The 23,010-nt window shown below is 40.5% G+C and overlaps 1 protein-coding gene across 11 annotated transcripts in view; it reads right to left on the bottom strand.

Annotated features, from left to right (window-relative positions):
* Nucleotides 1–674: 674 nt before the first annotated feature.
* The window catches only part of ATH9 (ABC2 homolog 9), a 39,018-nt gene continuing 16,682 nt past the window's right edge, over nucleotides 675–23,010 (bottom strand). For 7 of the 11 annotated variants that reach the window (XR_016082679.1, XR_016082681.1, XR_016082685.1 and 4 more), the window contains one exon: nucleotides 675–1,025. The gene's annotated coding sequence lies outside the window, so the exon portion shown is untranslated. Of the gene's footprint in view, nucleotides 1,026–19,630; nucleotides 19,787–19,852; nucleotides 19,948–23,010 lie in introns of all 11 variants that reach the window. The other 4 variants (XR_016082682.1, XR_016082689.1, XR_016082684.1 and 1 more) reach the window with 3 other exon arrangements.

The following is a 23,010-nucleotide window of genomic DNA, read 5'->3' as shown; positions in this document are numbered from 1 at the left end:
GATTGGGCCTGTTCATATCTAGACTTGGGTTGGGTTGATTTGGATTTATGTCGATTTGGGTGATGTGTATTAATTTGAAACAAAACTAATTTTAATTAATAATTAATAAATATGATCATTTGCCCAAGACTTCTCCCCAAGTCATGTCCTTTCCACACCCGTATTTGCTTTTCTAACCAGATAAGATAATTAACCATATCCATTATTTGGTGTCATTCCTGTGCTTTTATTTTTTTTTCCATACCCGTATTTGCTAATACTTGGAACCTGTCACCGCAGACATACAGTTGTGCTTCAAGCTAAAGTCACCCATACTTTGGGCCTTGGCACTCTTAGATATGGTGCCAGAAGGAAAACACCTTGTCTAAGGCTGTTATCTGGACTCTGGAGACTACAAGCGATGAAGGGAAACATTGCGTGATAGAAAAACAGAAGAATTGTACAATTCAATGTTTATTTATGACCATCTCCCATGCCCCGACGTCTGTAAGTATGCATAACCTTTGCATACCTGAACACATGGATCTATAGAGTAATATAAACAATACACACTTAACACAGAGGAATGACACCAAAACTTGGCCACGCCACTTTGCACATCTCAGTCCATTTGGATACTGATATTATACGCTTTATCGGATGTATTATATCTATCTATATTTTGAACATCGAGATTAGATTTACCCTTGGTGGTGGTATCCATCTTTTATAATTCAATTGCCACAGGACATTGTACCAAGCTGTACACGTCACCAACTTTTGTCAATTACTATGCCACGCACGCACAAATCATCGACATGCTTAAATATCACATCTTAACGAGCATATTCTAATTCCACAAGCACAATCCCTTGGTGGTGGGTTCAATCTTTCCCATGGACTAATGTTATCAGGTGTTGCACTGCGCTTCCTACTTTTGGGTGGAGTCCTCTTCTTTGTTTTAGGATTCCTGCTGTAACAAGGGCTTCTTGATCTCTCCTCATGCTCAACGCGCTTTGCTCTTTCCTTGGGGTGATCTATATTGGCTGGCAACAAAACAAATCTGTGTTATAACGTAATTAAAGGGCATTAAAATTAAAATGTAAACCATAGAAGCAGACAGATCTCATTGTGAATTATGCAATGTCAACTTGCGCGCCTAGACATGACCTCCACAGCATAGTTTTCAAGGCACCAAGGTGAGGCTAGGCAACAGGGGGGTGCCTTGTCGCCTAGGCGATGGATTTTTTTATAAGTAAAACCATATATCCTAGGGTGGTTCCCTAGGTTCCATAACCATCTTTCCTTAATAATTATCCATAATTTTCATAAGAGAAGTATAAATTTCATGTTTAAGTCTATAAAATCAACATTTTGAGAAGAAAAAGAAAAAAGGGAAGAAAATTCAAAAAATATAAGGGCTGAACCCCTACTTTCGTTATAGGAAAAGAGGAAAAGAAAAGGTGGAAGAAGACAATGTGTTGATTAGACAAAATTTTAAGTTCTTCCCTTGCTTATTGGTTCAGGTTTTGAAATCCTTGAGGGTTCAATCAAGGATCAAATTTTCAATACCATATGCCCCGTATTGGGCGTATTGTATTACATCTTTGGAGTCCCGAACAGGTGTTTTTGGGGACCTGTTTTTTAAAAAATATATACATATATATATATTTAAAAATGAAATTGAAAAACAAAGAAATAAAACAATAGGGGTATTGGTACAAGTACCGATACACCTCTGCCGATACAGAGGTGTATTGATACTTTGAACCATGGGTTTGATACAACAGTTAGCAATGTTTGTGTTGATTAAACCCTAACAAATAAGAAAATAATAAAAAGAAATTAGTATATAAACACATAAAATTAATATTTTAGTTTAATAATATCTATTTTATAATTATAACGTCAAAAAATTAAAAATATAAAAGTATTTTATAACACAGTGCACAAAACTGCTTGGCGATTGGGCGAGGCGAGCCTTCAAGGGAGCCTTGTCACCTAGGCGTTGCCTTGACAACTATGCTCTACAGAATACAATTTGACCATCACTAGACACTTTAAGCAAAACAATGGAACCCATAACCTTTTGAGGTGAGGGGAGTTATTCAGCACCGTTATATTGAGCTATCGGGGCCACTTGGGGAATTACATTCTACAAGGAGTGAAAAAATAATTTCCCTGTCAAGGTAGTCCAATCCAAACATTGAAGAGGATTTTAGAGAGGCGATGATTGGTTCTTGTATGGAACTAAATTACCTTGGGCTCTTAGACACTACATCAGAGAAAATGCATTTGTCTATAGGTTGAATAGCAGCTTCCAATGAATACTTAGATACAGAAAACAGGGATAACAGATTTTGGTTAAATGGGGCACAGTGGGCCCAAGAATTTCAGGCAACCAGCTGATTGTAGTGTCATTCTCACTATTTGTCTGAATCAGCATCATGCTGATTGTAGTGAATTAACCTATAACTTTCTTTTTTTTTTATCAATAACAGAAATCTTTATTAATGAATAATACTTGTGAAAATTAATTACAGAAAATGTGGAGGTAAACTATCTTAACTCCCCAACATCAAAATGGCAACAAAATACTAAAAATGTGCCCAAAACAAAGAGTCCTTAGCCACCCCTTGTTTAGCTAACCCATCAGCCATTGAGTTAGCACTTCTCTTCACCCAGCTGTATTGCACCTCTAAGTCCTTACACAGCCAATTAAATTTTTTCTTTCTCATTGCTGTAGTCCCACAGCTGTATTGCTCCTTGATTAGGTGTGATAATGGCTGGAAGAACTTTCTTAATTCTTAGAGACAAGACTTTTGCAACTATCTTGTACAAACTATTCACCAAACTAATCGGCCTGAAATCCCTTGGATGTGATGCCTCTTTCTTCTTAGAGACCAATGCAATGAATGTGGAGTTTAACCCCGGATTAATGATTCCCCTCCTGTGGAACTCCTCAAAAACCAACACTAGGTCCTTCTTCACAATATCCCAACAATTCTGATAAAATGCCATTGCAAATCCATCTGGGCCTGGAGCTTTCATTCTATCCATTGAAAATACTGCTTCCTTTATCTCCTCTAAGTCAAAGATTTTCTCTAATCCCACTCGGGTTTCTAAACTAAGAGTTGGCCATTCCAGCCCCTCCACCCAAATCCTCTCATTTAGAGGCCTTCCAAAAATTGATTTAAAATGGGTTGCAAAAGCCTCTGCTATTTCTGCTGGTTGGGAAATAACAACTCCATCAACTTCTAGCTTAGAAATGATATTCTTCCTTCTTCTAGTGTTTACCACAAAGTGAAAAAATCTAATGTTTCTGTCTCCCTCCTTTAACCATTTACATCTAGACTTTTGTCTCCAACTTATCACTTCCTGCAATAAGAGATCCTCCAACTGCTTTCTAACCCTCTATCTCAATTCTCTGTCTTCTTCTCCAAAAGAACCCCTTTCCTCCTTCAAGTCCAGTTCCTCAATTTGCTCCATTAAAATCTTCTTTCTTTCCTCCACTCTTCCAAATTCCAGATGGTTCCACTCCTTTATTTGAGATTTTAGGAATTGAATCTTTTTGTTGAATCTCATCCCCTCCCATTCAACTGACGGATTGTGTTGTTCCCACCATTCTTTGATCTTCTCTATGAATCCCGGATGGATCAACCACATATTCTCAAACCTAAAGGGAGCAGGTCCACCTCCTCTTAAGTCCTCCTTACACAACACTATAGGCCAATGGTCTGAAGTGAGTCTAGGGAGTGCTCTAGAATTTAGGTTCCCCCAATGTTCCTTCCTAATCTGTTGAGAACAAGAATCTATCTAACTTAGAGCAGATTGGGTTAGATTGAAGGTTGGACCAAGTGTAGATATTGCTTTGGATCGGGAACTGCTTAAGCTCAAAAGTATCCACAAATTGATTGAAATTTCTCATGCTAGTTGTCACTCTTTGTCTGGGATTGTTGGTTTCCTTTGTGAATCTTACTACATTAAAGTCCCACCCCCACACCAAGGTCCTTCTCATAAGCCCCTAATATCACTCAATTCTTCCCATAACCTCTTCCTCTTCCTAGTCATTGGGGCCATATACATTTGTTAGTACCCATTCAAAACCATCTTCCACCTGCCTGAATTTCATAGAAATTGAATGATCCCCTATCAATTCTTCCAAACCTACCACCACATCTTCCTTCCACAATGTTATGATCCCACTGGAGGCTCCCCAAGATGGAGTAGCCACCCACTTTATCCCTTTAGAACTCCAGACACTTCTTGCCCATCTACTATTAAAGTCCATTCTCTTGGACTCCTAGATTAACACCACATCCGGATTGAACTTCCTAATTACTCTTTGATAGTTGCTCTCTTCCTTGCATTACCCAATCCCCTCACTGTTGGTTCGGCTGATTTAGTGTTTATGTTAGTCATATTTGTGTCTTAAGTTCTTAGTTATTGGGCCTAAACTTGCTTAAATTTTTATTTGTCTAGGTGTCCCATCACTAATCAGGGGCATTCTAGTCCATTCATGTAACATTACTTTGTAAACATCTATATAAGATTGTAGGGCCGGCTGAAGTGAGTAAGCCGCCATTCTCAAATCTTCTTCTCTCCTTCTTCTTCTTCTTCTTCTTCTTTGGCTGTTGCTTTCCAGCAAACATGGTATCAGAGCACTAATCCGTCTGTCTGGTTACAACTGCCTCTTTTCTCCTCTTCTCTATTCCTTTTTTTCTCTCTCTCTCTCTCCTATCTTGGCCGCTGTGAAGAAACCCTAGGGCTGACCGTAGAACACAACAAGGTCTGTATCTAGGGTTTCCCTTGGTTGTAGGGCCCAAGGGGAGTTTGTTCCAGAAGCTTATGCCCTACTAGACACCCTGCAGCAGGTAGTAGCCATTCAGCTACTAAGAGAGATCTGTGTGGAACAGATCTAGGTGGAAGGACTGAATGAGACAGTCCTAGTACAGATCGTAAGGGTGGTCACAGTCTACGACAGCAAAAGTCAAAGCCCAACCTAGTCCAGAAGAGTTCAGCACAGTACAGAGGTGGATTGTTCTTGGTTCCAAACCTGTTACGAGGGGTTCTCAGACTTGTAACAACTTTGGTAAGTCTAAAATCGTGTTCTTTGTACTGAGTTTTCAATTGTGATCACTGTAAGAGGAAGGAGATGTCTTCAATATCGGGAGAAGTGTCTTCTAGGGATAATAAAACTGGTGGGAGGTCTTCTAATCCGGAAAACCCAAATCTGCACAGCTTGCAGATCACCAGTGTATTGTTGGATGAATATAACTTCAAAGAATGGTCTGTTTCAGCCATGCTCTTCATTACTTCCCGGGAACTTACGGGTTATTTAGATGGACAGAAGAAGGAACCTGAAGTGGGTAGTGTGGAGTACGCAATATGGCGTAAGGAAAATGCTACTGTTATGTCCTGGCTGCTTGCTTCGATGACTCCAAGAGTGGCCAGGACTGTTCAACACTTTCCCACTGCTGCTAAGATTTGGGAGAAAGTGTCTAAAACTTATGGACAGAGAAAGAAGAATGCAAGAATTTATAGGCTAAACCAAGACATTGCTGCATTGAGACAAGGAGATATGACAGTTGCAACGTATTTTGCAACCCTAGAAGGACTATGGGAAGAACTTGATCATCATCTTATTTTTGGCTGGGAGAATGTAAAAGACAAGGAGAGGCATGATAAACAAATTGAAGAGGGTAGAGCCTTTAAGTTCTTGGCTAGTTTAGACCCAATGTATGAGAGCATAAGGTCTCAAATTTTGGGAAGGGATGAAATGCCAGATTTATACCATGTCTACTATCTAGTAAAGAATGAAGAGATTAGGAGGAAAGAGATGCAAGTTGACACTCAAATACAGCTTGTTGAACATTCAGCCCTGATTTCTTCAAACCAAAAAGGGAGCAAGCATTCAGACAAGAGGCATCTTAAGTGCACTCATTGCGGAGGTGAAAGGCATGTAAAAGAGACTTGTTGGGTTCTTTATCCTCATCTGAAACCAGCTGCGTTAAGGAAAGACGAGAAGCCCCAGAGGAATCAAACAACAAGTGGGAACCTTGTTACTAGTCACAATGGTGATAGCTCGAAGAACACATCTACAGTTACACCTCCTCCCATGGGACAGACTGCTAATTCCACCACATCCGGGTCCTTGGGTTATGGCCTTGATGGGAAAGTGTGTAAACTGAGGAAAGTATTATATGGTCTTAAGCAGTCTCCTCGGGCTTGGTTTGAGAAGCTCTGTGGGGCCATGAAGAGAGTGGGATACACTCAAAGTGGTGCAGATCATACCTTGTTCATAAGGAAACAGGATAGCGGACTTACGACACTCATCGTCTATGTGGATGATATGGTGATTACAGGGAATGATCTAGAAGAGATAAAAAGATCGAAGGAGTTATTGGCTTCTGAGTTTGAGATCAAAGACTTGGGCCATCTGAGATACTTCCTTGGAATTGAAGTTGCTAGGTCACAAGAGGGCATCTATATATGTCAACGGAAGTATGTCCTTGATCTTCTAGAGGAGAGGTATGATGAGGAGTAGACCAACAAATACTCCAATAGAACAGAACCATGGTCTACAGAAATCAGTAGGAGAGGACTACCTTGATAAAGAGAGATACCAAAAACTGGTAGGGAAGTTGATATATCTGTCTCACTCGACCAGATATTGCTTATGCTATACATGTTGTCAGCCAATTCATGCACTCTCCAAAGATTCCTCATATGAGAGCAGCCGCAAGAAAAGGAATTCTGTTCAAAAAACACAATAAAATTGAAATTGAAGCGTATACTGATGTAGATTGGGCTAGTTCTGTTGGAGACAAGAAGTCTACTTCTGGGTATTGCACGTTCGTTGGAGGGAATTTGGTTACATGACAAACTAAAAAGCAGAATGTGGTTGCTAGATCAAGTGCAGAGGCTAAATATCGAGCTATGGCTCATGATGTTGCTGATCTATTGTGGCTTAGGACCCTTCTTGGTGAGCTCGGGATAAAGGTCGAGTGTCCTCTCAGGCTGTACTGTGACAACAAGGCTGTCATCAACATTGCAAATAACCCAGTGCAACATGATAGGACGAAGCATATTGAGATTGACCGACACTTCGTTAGAAAAAGGATAGTCTCAAGGGAACTCTGCATTCCTTATACTCCTTCCGAGATGCAAATTGCAGATTTGCTAACAAAAGGACTAGCTTCAACGAAATTCTTAGACTTAGATGGCAAGCTAAACATGACTGACATCCATGCTTAGCTTGAGGGGGAGTGTTGGTTCGGCTGGTTTAGTGTTTATGTTAGTCATATTTGTGTCTTAAGTTCTTAGTTATTGGGCCTAAACTTGCTTAATTTTTTATTTGTCTAGGTGTCCCATCATTAATCAGGGGCATTCTAGTCCGTTCATGTAACATTACTTTGTAAACATCTATATAAGATTGTAGGGCCGACTCAAGTGAGTAAGCCGCCATTCTCAAATCTTCTTCTCTTCTTCTTCTTCTTCTTCTTCTTCTTCTTCTTCTTCTTCTTCTTCGATTGTTGTTTTCCAGCAAACACTCACATTCCAGCTTAGAATTCTCATCTCATCTTTAGAATTTAACCCTAAAAAACCACCAGATATCTATTTGAATCCTTTCCTTCTATCCCCTCTCACCCCAAACTTATTATCCCCCTTGATATCTCTCTTCAATCTCTCCACTTCACTCAATTTTCTTTTCTTAATCTTGCTCTCCTCCTTTCTTTTTATTAGGAAAGCTTTTAGATCATTTAGATTCTTCAGCTTACACCCCAGCTTTCCAACAAATTCAGCTATCGAATCATCCTTCCTAGTCTCCTTCCCTTTTTCATTTCTGTTCTCTTCATAACTAGTCCTCTCCTCCATTCTAACCTCCTCCTCATTGCACACCAGCTCAGAACCATTTGTAACTCTCCTTTGTAGCTCATTTTTCTCGATTTCACCCATTATGCTCTCAATGATTCCCCATATTCTTTCTTCCCTTAAAGTTCCCTCCATCCTCACCTCTCCCCCTTCTTTCCTTGGGGACTCAGTGTGGCCTCCTTCTCAAGGGCTTCTGAGACTGGATTGGGAATGGAATCTGGAACAAGAGAAACAGAAGCCGCATCAATAGCAAAAGCTAAATGAACAGGGTTAGCAGGGTTAGCAGGGTTCGGCTGGGCAAAGGGAATTGGGATTGTAGGCGGACAGATGGTTGTCAAGCCTTGTGTGTCAAAATTGGAGTTTTCTGTCTCCTCGTTTTGGAGGGAAATATTCCCCGTCATTCTGTTTTCACAATGACTGCTCCCCTTACACGATTGTTTACCATTCTGTGATGTATTCTTGCTCAGTTTTGGGTTAACGTAAGCTAACACCTCGGTTTTCTATACAGCACTAGTGCTTAAGGGAGGCTTTTCCAATTTTGGGCACCAGAATTGCCCCCCACCTCTTTGATTGTGAGTCTCTCTGTTTTTAGCCTCTGTGTTGTGCATCTCTGCCTCCTCGTTCCCTTCTTGTTCTCCCACCAAATCTCCATGGAATAGGCAGTCCAAGTTTAGGGACTCCCTGTTATGATCCTCTTGAGATCCTTCATCTTCCAAGCTTCCAAAACTTGAACTCTTTTCGTCTGAACTCTCCTCCTCAAAGTTACTGTTTGAACCACAGCTTATCCACCCTTGGTCTTCTACATCCCTCTCTTCTTTCTTATCCCTCAAATAGCGCGGATTAGGGCGATCTGCTGCCCTACCTTCCTGTTCCTCAACACCCAGTCAAGGGACCCAACATAGAGATTGAGTTTCTCTCTCTATTCGGCATTTTTCCTTTTTTCAGTTCGGCCAGCGCTGTTTTGGAAGATGATAGATGGGATTTTTCATCTATCATCTCCCTCTTTCTTTCCCGACCCACGTGACAACTTAAAGTGTCATGTGAGCCTCTAAGAATGTTTATGCTATCGGGCTCACCCAATCTTCAAACGGGCTCAGAGTGTGTGCCCTGTTTATTACCATCCGAACCCAAACCCCTTCTTGCCACATTAGCATAGGACTGTCAACCATAGCCAAAAGTCTTTAGTTCAAAAAAAATTGAATTAAATGCTTTAAATAGAGTGCTTTGGGACTGGTTAACCTCCTGCGACTGTTCCCCTTTTGTTTTCATTGTACCAGTCTTCTTCTTCAGCCGCTGAAAGCCACGTGTACTCCAACCAGCCACCTCAACATCTCCCTTTTCAGCTGTTTGTCTTTCCCAAAGCAACGCCTCAGCTTCTGAGGCAATCCAAACTTTGTACCAGGCATCATCTGAGCATATCTCAATCGAACGGGGCACTTGTTCTGGTTTCAATCCTGCAACTCTAAGTTCCACTGCTCGCAAGCTCCTCTGGTTTATCTCCAACACTACTCCACCCAAGGTTTTTGCTATTTTTTCAAAAGTTGTTTCATTCCAGAGATGAAAAGGAAGTCCTAACAACTTAGTTCGAAAGCTACCTTCTTCTGGTTCGATTTTGTTGAGCAAGAGAAGAGAGGAGGAAGAGAGGAAGAAAGAAGAGAAGAGAGGATAGGCGAGAGGACTAAATGCCTCAAAAGAATGCTTCAGGCGAGTGAAGCAGTTGTTATTTATACTATATTGGTCGTACAACATAAAGTATGGAAAAATTACAAAAATACCCCTACGGTACTAAATCTGTGTACAACATCTGTCAACACTCCCCCTCAAGTTGGGGCATAGATATCAATCATGCCCAACTTGTCACAGAGATCATGATGTCTGGAATAGTTTAGCCCTTTTGTGAAGATATCTGCCAGTTGGTTTCAGAGCTGACATAGGGAGTACATACTTCGCCTGTGATGACTTTCTCTCTGATAAAATGCTTGTCAACTTCGATGTGCTTTGTTCTGTCATGTAGTACCGGGTTAGCAACAATACTTATAGCTGCTTTGTTATCACAGAATAGAGTTATGGGTTTGTCCACTAGGAAACCCAACTCACTCAACAAATTCTTTATCCACATACCTTCAGCTACTCTATGGGCCATTGCACGGTATTCAGCTTCAACACTGGATCTAGCCACCACAGTTTGCTTTTTACTCCTCCAAGTAACAAGGTTCCCTCCTACAAAGGTGCAGTAACCACTAGTAGACTTTCTGTCACTTTGAGATCCAGCCCAATCCGCATCTGTATAAACTTCAACTCTCAAATGCCCGTGCCTTTGTAATAACAAGCCAACACCAAGAAACTTCTTAAGATATCGTAGTATCCTCTCTGCTGCTTCGAGATGAGTAGACCTAGGTGCATGCATGAACTAACCGAGGACACCAACAACATATGCGATGTCTGGACGGGTCATAGAGAGATATAACAATCTCCCTACAAGCCTCTGAAATTGTTTCACATCTTTAAGAGGTTCACCCTGGCTGTCACTTAATTTATGGTTGGGGTCAATGGGAGAGTCAGCTGGCTTAACCCCCATCTTTCCAGTGTCTTGAAGCAAATCTATGACATATTTCCTTTGGGAGATAAAGATACCTTTTTTTGATCGAGCAACTTCAATTCCAAGGAAGTATTTGGCAGGTCCTAGATCCTTCACTTCAAACTGAGTGGCAAGGAAACCCTTCAACTTTTGAATTTTGTTGTTGCTTGTGGTGATTGAGAGAGAGAGAGAGAGAAAGAGAGGTACGGATGATAGAAAGAAAAGCAAACTCAGTACTGGCAGTCGTCAGTCTTCTATTTATATTAATCTTTATAAAAAAGACAAAATTACAAGTATGCCCCTGGCGGCATATCCTAGGATAAGAACAATAAGAAAAAAAAAAAGAAAGAAAGGACTAGTAGCTGAAACTGTCTCACTAACATCAGTTACAAGGAACACTTAAGCCTTACAACACCCCCCCTCAAGTCGAGCTGAAGATGTCATGCCCAACTTGTCACATAGCTCATTGTGCCGCGAACACGGAAGTCCTTTTGTGAGGACATCAGCAAGTTGTTCCTTGGAGTTGACATAAGGGATACAAATTTCCCTTTTTTCCAGTTTCTCTCTTATGAAGTGCTTATCCACCTCAATATGCTTAGTCCTCTCATGTAGGACCGGGTTGCTGGCGATGTTTATTGCAGCCTTGTTGTCACAGTAAAGAGACATAGGATTATGAACAGAAACTCCAAGCTCACCTAGGAGGTTCTTTAGCCAAAGGACTTCAGCCACCCCATGTGCCATAGCTCTATACTCAGCTTCTGCACTTGATCTTGCTACCACACTTTGCTTCTTGCTCTTCCAGGTCACCAGATTTCCTCCCACAAATGTGCAATACCCACTAGTGGACTTTCTATCATCCACAGCTCCTGCCCAATCAGCATCTGTAAAGACTTCCACCTTTAGGTGATTGTGTTTACTGAATAGTAGGCCTGTTCCTGGATGTTTCTTCAGGTATCTAAGGACTCTCTCTGCTGCCTCCATGTGTGGCTTCTTAGGAGAGTGCATAAACTGGCTCAGAACTCCAACTGAATAGGCAATATCTGGACGGGTCATGGATAGATAAATCAGCTTTCCCACCAACCTTTGGAACTACTTTACATCTTTCAGAGGTTCACCAATACAGTCACCTAGCTTGTGGTCCGCATCCATAGGAGTGTCTGCCGGCCTTGCACCTAATTTACTTGTATCTCGTAATTAGACTTGTTCATGGGCCGGGTCGGGCCAGGCTTTTACTCTTCATTAACAGAAATATGTTAGGCCCGAGCCCGAGCCCGGCCCTAATAAAAAGCCCGAAGCCCGACCTAATAAAAAAAATTAGAAATTTTCCCTATTCAATAATCAATATAAATCAGAATTTATTTACATTAAAAAATATATAAATTCAAAATTTATTTATATTAAAAGAAAATATATAAGGAAGGGAAAGAGGATGTGGAGAAGAAGAATTCGGTTGGAAAAAGGGAAAGAGGTGAAAAAAAGAGGGGTATTCAATTAGGGTTTTTAGGTTTATTTATAGGTCAGGCCGGGCCGGGCTTGGGCCGGACTATTTTAGCAAATCCCGAGCCCGGCTCGAATTTATTGTGGGCCGGGCTTTTTGGCCCGAGGTTAAGCCCGCGGGCCTATATACCTGTTCAAGCCTGTCCGGGGGCCAGGCCGGGCCGGCCCGTCGGGCCACCCGACCCATGAATAGGTCTACCCGTAATAGATCAAGGGTGTATTTCCTTTGAGAGACAAAGATATCCCTTTTTGAACGGGCAACTTCGATCCCAAGGAAATACTTTAGGAGTCCTAGATCTTTCACTTCAAATTTGGATGCAATGAATTGTTTCAATTTCTGTATCTCTAAACTCCAACTCCCTGTAATGATGATATTGTCTACATACACTACCAATATGGCAACCTGCTCCTGACATCTCTTCACAAAAAGTGTATGATCAGACTGGCACTGTTGGAACCCCATCTCTTGAACTGCCATGTGAAACTTGCTGAACCAGGCTCTGGGAGACTGTTTTAAGCCGTAGAGAGACTTCCGTAGCTTGCACACCTTGTTTTCACTTCCCTTGGCAGAGAATCCAGGAGGTTGAGCCATGTATACCTCTTCTTCCAAGTCACTATTCGGGAAGGCATTCTTTATGTCCAATTGATGCAATTCCCAGTCAAAATTAGCAGCTAAGGATAGGAGAACCCTAATCGAGTTCATCTTAGCCACCGAAGCAAAAGCTTCATCATAGTCAACTCCATATACCTGTGTGTACCCTTTGGCTACTATTCTTGCTTTGTACCTTTCAACTGTTCCATCTGCCTTGTGCTTAACTGTGAACACCCATTTGCACCCCACAGGTTCTTTCCCCTCTGGAGGATCCACCAATTCCCCTCATAGTAGACTTTATTAGAGAGGTCGAATACCCAAGTTGGATTGTGAACGCAATGCTCATGAAGGCTAATGGGAAATGACACATGTGCGTTGACTACACTAACCTGAACAGAGTTTGCCCAAAGGACAACTTCCCACTCCTTAGGATAGATCGGCTGGTAGATGCAACCTCGGGGTTCAAGTTGTTGAGCTTCATACATGCCTATTCTGGTTACAACCAGATCTAAATGGATCTTGCTGACCAAGAAAAAGCCACCTTTGTAACTGAAACAAATCTCTAATGTTATAAGGTCATGCCCTTTGGCCTAAAGAACACTGGGGCGACCTACCAGCAACTTGTAAATAAAATTTTCTTTGATTTGATTGGCAATAAAGTAGAAGTTTATGTTGATGACATGGTAGAAAAAAGTAAATATCCCAAAACTTTAATTGCTGACCTAACCGATGTATTTGCCATACTTAAGAAAATTTAACTTAAAGCTTAACCCGAACAAATTCCTTGGTTATATAGTGAACCGACATGACATCAAGGCCAACCGTGAGAAAACCCAAGCCGTTTTAGATATGTGAACTCCTAGGTCCGTTAAAGAGGTCCAAAGGGTAACGGGTCAGATAGCCGCCCTGAACTGATTTATGTCCAAGTCGGATGGGTGATGCCTTCCATTCTTTAAAGCCATAAAAAAGGCCCAAGACTTTGAATGGACCGAAGAGTGCCAACTCGCTTTTGACGAGCTCAAGAAATACCTTAGCTCCTTGCTTTTGCTACCTAGGTCAGAACCCGGAGAAGAACTAAAACTCTACCTCTCTACAAGTGACGAGGTGGTCAGCTCGGTCGTAATCCAAGAGGTAAATAAGGTGCAACAACCTATTTATTACATAAGTGTTGCATGCAGTCGAGACCAAATACCCAAACATAGAGAAGTTAGGCTTCTCGTTGGTAATATAAGATCGCAAATTGTGCCCATATTTCCAAGGCCATATGATCGTCGCCCTTACCGATAAGCCTCTTAGTCAAGTTTTACAGAAACCCGAGGTGTTGGGAAGGCTGGCAAAGTGGGCAATTGAGCTTAGCGAATACGATATTCGATTTGAGCCTTGCCCAGCAATAAAGGCCCAAGTCTTGGTTAACTTTGTCGTCGAGTGCACATTCAACATGCCAACCCCTGAAGTTGGAGAACTTGTGACCACCTCGGAGGCTTCAACCAATGCGGCGCCTATCACAACCTAGGATGAAAAGCCTTGGATTCTCTATGGACAATTCATCCAACTAGGGAGGAAGCGGGGCCGAACTAATTCTCCTCGGACCAAGCGAGGTCAAGCTGGAGAACACTCTCCGATTCACGTTTCGAGTGTCGAAGCGTGGCGGGCCGGTAAGCCACATCCTCCCGGAGATCTCGGACACGCAATGTGAAGCTCATGACTACTTGCACCTATATAAAGGCGCCCCCTTCAACAAGAGGAGGTGTGCGCAGTGATTTAAAAGGTGCGCCTAGGTGCACAAGCGATGCGCATTTCAGGGTAGGCGCCTCGCCAAGGTCCTAGGTGCAACCCTTTCAAAAGGCACACACCTTGTGTGCCTAGGCGTGTGCCTTGCACCTCAGCCCAAGTGTGTGCCTTTTGAAAGTTTGATGCTTTTTTGCTTTTTTTGTGTCTAGCGGTTGGGCCGAGGTCTCCACCCCTAGACCCCCATGCCACACCCCTCGAGGCAAGCCCAAACAAGTCTTCTTAAAAAGGCATCATGTCTAGAGGCTTCGAGAACCCCCTATTTGATGATGTTGTTCATTCATTCATCCTTATAAAATGTCTTCTTAAAAAGCAATTAAAACTATAACATCATTATTTTTTGTGTGAGAACTAAGAATTTAAGACCTAACGTGGACTTGTTTGGGCATGCCTCGAGGGGCATGGTACAAAGGCAGCTCGTAGAATCAGGAATGTAATATGTTTTACATCACATTAGCTACTTGAAGTAATGCAATTGAGAAAAAAAAAAAAGAGATTGTGGGTTTTATATGCTTGAAAATGTTTTATATGTTTGATTTTATTTTTAAATTCTCATTTGAATATGCTTTACATGTTATATTTATGTATTTTAATATTAGATAATAGGTTTTTTAAAATTAATGTTTATATTTTTATTAATATTATGTTTAATAATTTTTTTGATTTTTTTGGCAATTTTTTTTATTTTTAGCCTTTTTTTATTTTTGCACCTTTCTTAAAAAGGAGCGTGCCTCACCTTGCGCCTTTTTTGTGCCTTGCGCTTTTAAAACACTGGGTATGCACAATTTAACTCTCATAACTCTCTTGCTCTCTTGCTTTCTAGCTCTTTCAAAACACTCATCGCTAACTTAAGCATCGGAGTGCCCACCTCAAGTAAAGCACCCCGGGTACTCTGACTGTCTTCTTGCAGCTCGGCCAGCCAACCTCGTCAAACAAGCTTCCAAGTTGTCCTCCAACAAGGAGCACAGAGCACCAAATCGTGCACCATCACCTTCAATTTCAATCCCATCTACTTAGCTACCTTAACAACTTGATCATCATCAGGCCTCCTCATTACACTCACAATCCCTTATAGTTTCACCCAAAGAACGTCTTCATCCACTACCCTCTCCTTTTGTTTTAGTTCTTCAAACCTTTCACAAATTAATTCCCAAATCCATTCTCCAAACTCTCTTTCCACTCCATTTTCTTCATGCCCTCCTTCACCCTTTGTTACCCCAACCACCAACCCACCTCCCACCCCTTTCTCTAGTCAATGGTTGAGACGCAGAAACCTCTATAACAATCATAGGGAAAGGATTAGTATCCAAAACCAAATCACTACATGTACCTTGGTTATGGGGAGGCGAAGGAGATATAAGGAAGTAGATTCTTTCCAACACTAAAGCATTAGACTTTATAAGGGAAGAGACTTGTTGGGGACTGACACTCAAAAGAGGCTCACACTTATCTGGAAGACCATAATTTCCTTGTATTCCTTTGCCTAGAGCACCACAAGAAAGCCTTTGAGAAGAGTTTTGTTCCACACACCGGACACTTTGCATTCGTTGAGGACTTGGTGTGGCAATCTTATTGCTAGGGGGTATCTTCTCTTTTTTTTTTTTTTTTGAGCATAATCTTTTTTTTTTCAGTGGCAATGCTCCATTTTCCATCTTTTGTGGTTAGTTTTAACTTTTAAGTTATAAGTGATATTTGAGGTAAATGCTTCCAGTGAATTTATATGGGTAAACAATGTACAAAACCATCAATATCTTTGACAATTTATTTAAGGTCTAGTCAATGATGAAGTGCATGTTCAATGATAAATATAATATGTTCATATTGGCATCAAAAAGTAGAAGCACGGTTCCATAAAATTTAACCCATTCAATTCCTAAAAGAGAAGTGCATCTGTAAAGCAACTAGTCTTAGATAACCAGAATGCATACTTGAGTTTTTTTTTTTTTTTTGATAAATGAGTAAAATTTTATTAAACCAGCAAATAAGAGTTACATGCAACCCATAGAAAGGCACGAGATGCGACCTTTCCTTTAAAGCTAGTTACAGAATTATAAGTACAAAAGAAATTACACAGCAGTCCAAAATAAAGTACCCCAAAGAACCCCTTGTTTTGCAAGTGAATCAGCAATTGAGTTTGCTGATCTGCCTACCCACTGAACTCTGATTGTCATATTCCTTGTTTAATCATTTAACCTTTTTGAGAAGATCTCTAAAACCCCAAATCACAGTGTTCGGATCCTTCAGCCAACCTAGGAATCCCCTTCAATAATCATATGCTCTATGCCTAGCTGATTTGCAAACTGGATTCCTTGTACAGCAACAAGTAATTCGACCCTTAACAAGTCTCCCACGCCTGCAGAACCTGAGTACAAAGATATAATGTTACTATCTTTGTTTCTCAGGACTCCTCTTATGCCTGAAGGTCCTAGATTTCCTCGGCTACTCCCATCAAAGTTCAGCTTGATAAACCCCTCCCCTGGTGGCATCCATTCAACCCCATGTCTGTCCTTCCTGGTAGAAGTATTAGCCACTGCTAACCAGCTTCTCCATAGGTCATCAAAAGAGTATGTCTCAAAGAGTTTTAGAGTTTTCAGCCACTGAATTGCCCTTGTCAGAATACATTCTTCAACTTCTGAGAAGCTCCTTTCTTTTTCACAAAAGATTCCGGTGTTCCTTTCTTCCCAAACTGTCCACAACAAAGCTGCTCTTATGCACTTCCACATAATTCTCCCTCTCTTTGTGTGCCATTCAAAAATAGACAGACTAAACAACAAGCTAGTATCAGATGGCAAGTTCCACCTACACTCAAACAACATAAGAATCCAATTCCATAAAGTTGTAGCAAAGGAGCAAGAGATCAATAAGTGGTGACAGTCCTCATTCTGAGATTTACAAAGAACACACCAATTAGGGGATAAGCACCAATTTGGTCACCTCTTTTGTAGGTTTTCAAAGGTATTAATCTTACCATAATAAACTTCCCAACAAAAAACAACAACCTTTGGGGGAATGGGCCTAGTCCAAAATTCTTTAACTGAGAAATTCTGAAGTGCAGAAGTGGAACAAAGGGACTTGAAGAAAGAGGAGCAAGTGAAAAAGCCTTTCGGGTTAGGGGTCCAAATTCTTGTGTCAGGTTTGAGGGGATCTAAACAAAAAGACTCAAGTGAAGACAATAAATCTGAAACACAAGCATTTTCATCATCACGTAACCCTCTACGGAAACCAAAATCCCAATTTAGGGCCACAGAAGAAGCTAAGGAGGAAATAAAACTAGAAACCAGCTCTTCCTTATAAAGGGAAAGAGAGTAAAGAGAGGGAAAAAGGTCTTTAAGAGGTTGGTTGCCCACCCAAATGTCTTCCCACAAAAGAACATTGTTTCCAAAATTAACATCATACCTGACCAGATTGAGAAAATGGGGTAGAATTCTATGAATGGCCTTCCAGGGTGTTGCAAGAGTTGCCCATCGAGATACCCCGGCATCCCAACCGTTCTGCAAACAACCATGAATACTATTCACCACCTTGTGCCACAACCTCTCTCTCACTAATGGCCATCTCCAAAGCCACTTCCCTATTAGAGCTTCATTCTTAAGAACTAGATTTCCCAATCCTAATCCCCCTTCTTCCTTACTCCTGTTGACTATCTCCCACCTAATCAAATGATCCTTCTTCTCTTCCCCTGGCTCCCACAAGAAATCCCTCATCACCTTTTCTAGCTTCTTGGCTTCCCTTGAGGGTATCTTGAATACAAAAAGTAAATAAACCGGAAGACTAGCAAGTGTCGCCCTAATCAAGGTCACAATGCATACTTGAGTCTTTGGAGTCAAAATATTAACAATTTATATGTTCATGTACCAGAAACGTTGCTTAGTGAAGCCCAAGCCCCAAGTGCAGCTAAAATGGTTATTAACCCCTTGGAAATTGCAATGGCTTGTTTTTATAAATAGTAAGATGAGATTTCATTGATGAACAGAGAGAGAGGTTTCCTAAATAAAATAAAATGAGCAAGGGCCTAAAGGCACCAATAAACAAAACTAGTTACATCAATAAAGTTTCATTGCACAGCAAAAGCAGGATAAAAAATAAATACTGTTTGACGAACTAGAATGCAGCTCCTGCCCAATACTATTGAAGTGTTTAAGGATCCCCATCCATCTCACCAGCACTGTTTTTGATAATATATAAAAGGAAATTTTTCATTTAAGATAAAATGAAGCTGATTACAACCATTCCTAAGGTGATAAAGTAAGGAAAAGGGAAGAGAAGATGAACAAAGAACCTAATCAGGAAGGCAACAAGCATTGGGACGAAAAATGTTTCAAGCCAGGAGGATGAGTTTGTGGTGGAAGGTTGAGGCTTTGGGCGTGCAGCAAGAAGGGTTTAAGTTTCTGTTTAGGTGTGGGTTTCGAAGCTTTTGCTTTTATGGGGATTCTTGGTTTGTTTTCTTAGCTTGTGCTTGAGATTGTTTTGAGAAAAGCTTTAAGTTTCTGCCAATTTTGGTTTTATCGGTTTTAGAATGGGACTTTTGAGATCTTTGTTGGGCTCTTTTAGTTTGTTTCCTCTTCGGGTGATGTCTTATCACCTTCCTATCGTATTCCGTTTTCTTTTTCTATTGAATTTTTATCTTATTCTTCAAAAAAAAAGTAAGACCTTGCACTCAATCTTTTGACATCCAATAACAAAAAAATATAAGCACAAAAAAAAAATCTTCACTAATTAAAGTTCAACAACTCTCCATCAGTCTCCCAAATATAAACTAACGAAAGAGACATGAATCCCTCCTCCAGAATTCCAACACCTATCCCCCACCCTCTTCCTACAACACCATCGCTAGTCCTCCCCATCAAACACTTCCTCTTGGCCTTCACTGTCCTTGTTCCACATCTATCCTTCCCCTACAGCACTTTCTCAATTTTGCATATCAATCTCCCTTTTGTGAACTCCTTTGATTTAAAGATTCTGTTATTATGTTCTTGCCACATTATCTAAAATGAGATGGAAAATTAGCATCATAGGGTAAATTTTAGCAGCCATTGAGTCTTACATTTACATGAGCAAATGTCTCAGTGCCTCAGTGGCTATTAGCAAGCGAATATAGGTTTCTAACCCGAGTATGCAACATCAACATACACTTCATCAATCACTAACTCATAAATCAAAGTACTTTTCAAGTTTGTTTAAGGTATATGCATGCATGTATTATAAGATTATGCAGCTTTTTTCTTCAATATGAGAACCAATTAATGCATGGAAATGCATTTCTGCAGGTAGACATACAAAACAAAAAGCAGAAAATGGAGTTATCTTTTCCCTTTACAAACCCGTTATGTCATTACCACAAACTGGGAAATTTGGATTTCCATTTAAGTTTGTCTACAAGATAATTCCATCTCCCATTATACCAAAAGATTAGTTGCCATGTTATGCATCTCTCTAACTTGAGGAAGACTGTTCATATATGGAGCCCATTCAGAATCCTATATAAAACCCAAAAGAAAAATAATGAATGAATTGCTCAGATATTTCATATTCTCCAGCATTACCAGTTCTTTTCCAAAACAAGGCATAGCCCAATAGACAAAGACACTTCTAAAGATGTTCATCATGCACCCACCAATCATCACACTGATTCAAATACCTATAGACAACAAAACTAGCAAATGATTCCTCATACATGACTCGTCTACTTCTCGACTAAAATGACAATGGAAAGACATTCTTTTTGGTAATAAAATAAAAAAGAAAATTTTATTGATAAAAGAAAAAGTACGATGATAAGGGAGATGAGGTATCACCACCAACTTACAAAAAGCAGAAAGACTAAGCAAGAAAAAAAAAGAACATAGCTAATAGTTCAGATCCAACTCAAGAAATGACCAGAAATTAGCAACAAGATCTTCATTTGTACTTCCTTCAAAATCTGGAAGGATGAGAACCTAGTCCAGTCCATAATTCTTTTTTCCACATAAAAGGGTAATATGACCTCTTCCCTTTAGTGTTGCCTTCAAGTAATCTTATGTTCCTTTCTTTCCAAACTTCCCAGCAAATAGCAAAAGGTATTCAACTCCAAACTATCTTCGCTTTGGTGTTTCTGATCATTGTGGCCATTACATATATGTCTCTGCTGGTGTCCTAGGATCCACAAAAGTTGTCTTGAACAGCCCAAAGAAAAAAACCAAATGAATTTTGAGAAAGGACAGTCAAAGCTGTTGTGAGACATAATGTGTTAGTGGGCTAAAATATATGTTTTATTCTTGTAGTGGGCCTAGACCCAATATCTTTTGTGTCATCTGCCACCTCATTCTCAAACGTCTCTAACCATTCTATTCTCTCTTTTTCTGCTAAAAATAATTCATGGTATCTATTATCTTGGTAGAAAGTAAGAGAAAAGGAAGAAAGAGATAAGAGTAGAAGAGAGAAAGAATGATTGAAAGTCAATATTGTGCTGGCAGTGCTAGCCTTTCTATTCATAATAGGACAATACAAGATAGAATAAAAATAAAACAAAAAGACAAAAATGTCCTTGCAGCACATAAGTACTAAAAAACACAAGATAAGTTCCCCTTCTAGATGGGACATAGATGTCTATCATGCCCAACTTGTCACACAAATCATTGTGCCGCAAGTGATGAAGGCCATTCATGAAGATGTCAAAAAGCTGCTCTTGAGAACAAACATAAGGAGTGCAAACTTCCCCACTTACAAGTTTCTCCCTAATAAAGTATTTATCCACTTTAATGTGTTTTACTCTATCATGGAGGACCGGATTGGCTACTATATTGATGGCAGCCTTATTATCATAGTAAAGTGACATAGGACTATCCACTATGAATAATTCACAGTTCTTTATCCACATAATTCAGTAACTCCATGAGACATAGCCCAGTTCACTCAGCAAGTTCTTTATCTACATAACCTCAGCAACTCCATGAGACATTGCCCTGCATTCAGCCTCTACACTAGACCTAGCCACTGCGCTTTGTTTCTTGCTTCTCAATGTAACTAGGAAACAAGTAGAGTCTATAATAGGAAGAAAAAAAACAAAGTTTGGGGAGAATATGCAGGGGAAGGATGGATCAGGAGAGGAGTTAAGGGACGAGGCGGAAAACAATCAAGAAAGAGAGATGGTAGAGAGGCAGGAGACATCAGTGGGAAAGAGGAAGGTGGGCATCAAAGAGCAGCAGAAAGACAGATAGAGGTAGGCAAAGCTTTGGGCCTATTTTTTCTAGGGGGAGAAGTAGTGAGAAAAGCTATTGATCAGTATGAGAGGTCTAGAAAGGAGAAACAAGAAGAAAGAGCTAAATGGGGAACTGCTGAAGGAGGGGAAGAGGGGGAAGGGAGACTCGCAGGGCCGACGGAAGAGGAATAGAAGGGAAGATAGAGGGGGAGAGGGGAGCAGTGGAAATGAAGCTTCTATCTTGGAATGTAAGGGGTTCGAAGAGAAGGCTTGTAGCAAGGAGAAGATGGTTGTGGCTGTGGGCAGAACAGTGGTTGAATGGGTGCTGATTCTTCATGAATTCAATCAACTAAAGAAGGAGGATTTTGGGAGTAGGTTAGGAGAAGTCCTGGGATATCAGATATGTAATGCAGAGCCTGTCATCTAGTTTGAAAGATGGATTATTTGTTTTCTTTGTTCTCGGTGCTGACTTAACACCCTTACTTGTAACTTCTTTTCTTTTAATAAATTTTTTTGCTATTTACTTATCAAAAAAAAAACATGACTAGGTTGCCCCCCATAAAATACAGTACCCATTGATGGATTTTCTATCCTCCACCAACCCAACCAAGTCAACATCTGTATACACTTCAACTCTCAGATGTCCATGCTTCTAGAATAATAAACCTGCTCCTAGAAAATTCTTGAGGTACCTGAGAATCCTCTCTGCAGCCTCTAAGGTTGTGTTTGATTTGAAGGAAAAGGTAGGGAAAGGACGGGAAAAGTAGGGAAACCTGTACAAACTTTGTATAGGTTTCCCTTCTTTTCTTCTTTTCCCCACCTTTTCCTTCAAACCAAATACAACATAAATGATTATCTTTAGAGGCATGCATAAATTAAGGACACCCACTACATAAGCAATGTCAAGTCTAGTCATAAACATATACAAGAGTCTTCCAATAAGCCTCTGGAACTATTTTACATCATTTAGAGTTTCCCCATTACAGTCTCCCAACCTATGGCTCAAATTGATGGGAGAACTAGCCAGATTCACTCATCATAGCTTGTAAGCATCCTACAACAAATCTAGGATGTATTTCCTTTATGAAGTGAAGATACTCCCTTATGAGCGGGCAACTTCAATCCCAAGGAAATAATGTAAGGGACCCAGATCCTTCACTTCAAAATGAGTGGTCAAGAATTGCTTCAACTTCTGTACTTCAAAGGTCTAATCACTAGTGACCACTATGTCATCAACATACACTATCAAGGCTGCAGATTTTCCTTCCCCCTCTTCACAAACAATGTATCAAGTGGTTGTAATTTTGAGAGCAGATCTACACACTCCCCAATCTCCAAGTCCAACAACAATCTTCTGAAATTTGGGCACCACACCCACTCTTGAATTACTTCAAAATTTTCTGCATTGAGGTATCTCTTTTGCTTAACTGATATAATCATGAGTACAAATCACACAATTTTCTAATCTCTAGCCAATCGTCTTCCCAAAACTTTATTGCCAACCTGTTTTCAACCTTAAATGAG

The sequence above is a fragment of the Nelumbo nucifera genome, chromosome 2, assembly GCF_055504915.1.
Source record: "Nelumbo nucifera cultivar China Antique chromosome 2, China Antique-T2T, whole genome shotgun sequence".
In the NCBI taxonomy this organism is placed as follows: domain Eukaryota; kingdom Viridiplantae; phylum Streptophyta; class Magnoliopsida; order Proteales; family Nelumbonaceae; genus Nelumbo; species Nelumbo nucifera.
This window is presented reverse-complemented; position numbering and strand designations above follow the sequence as displayed.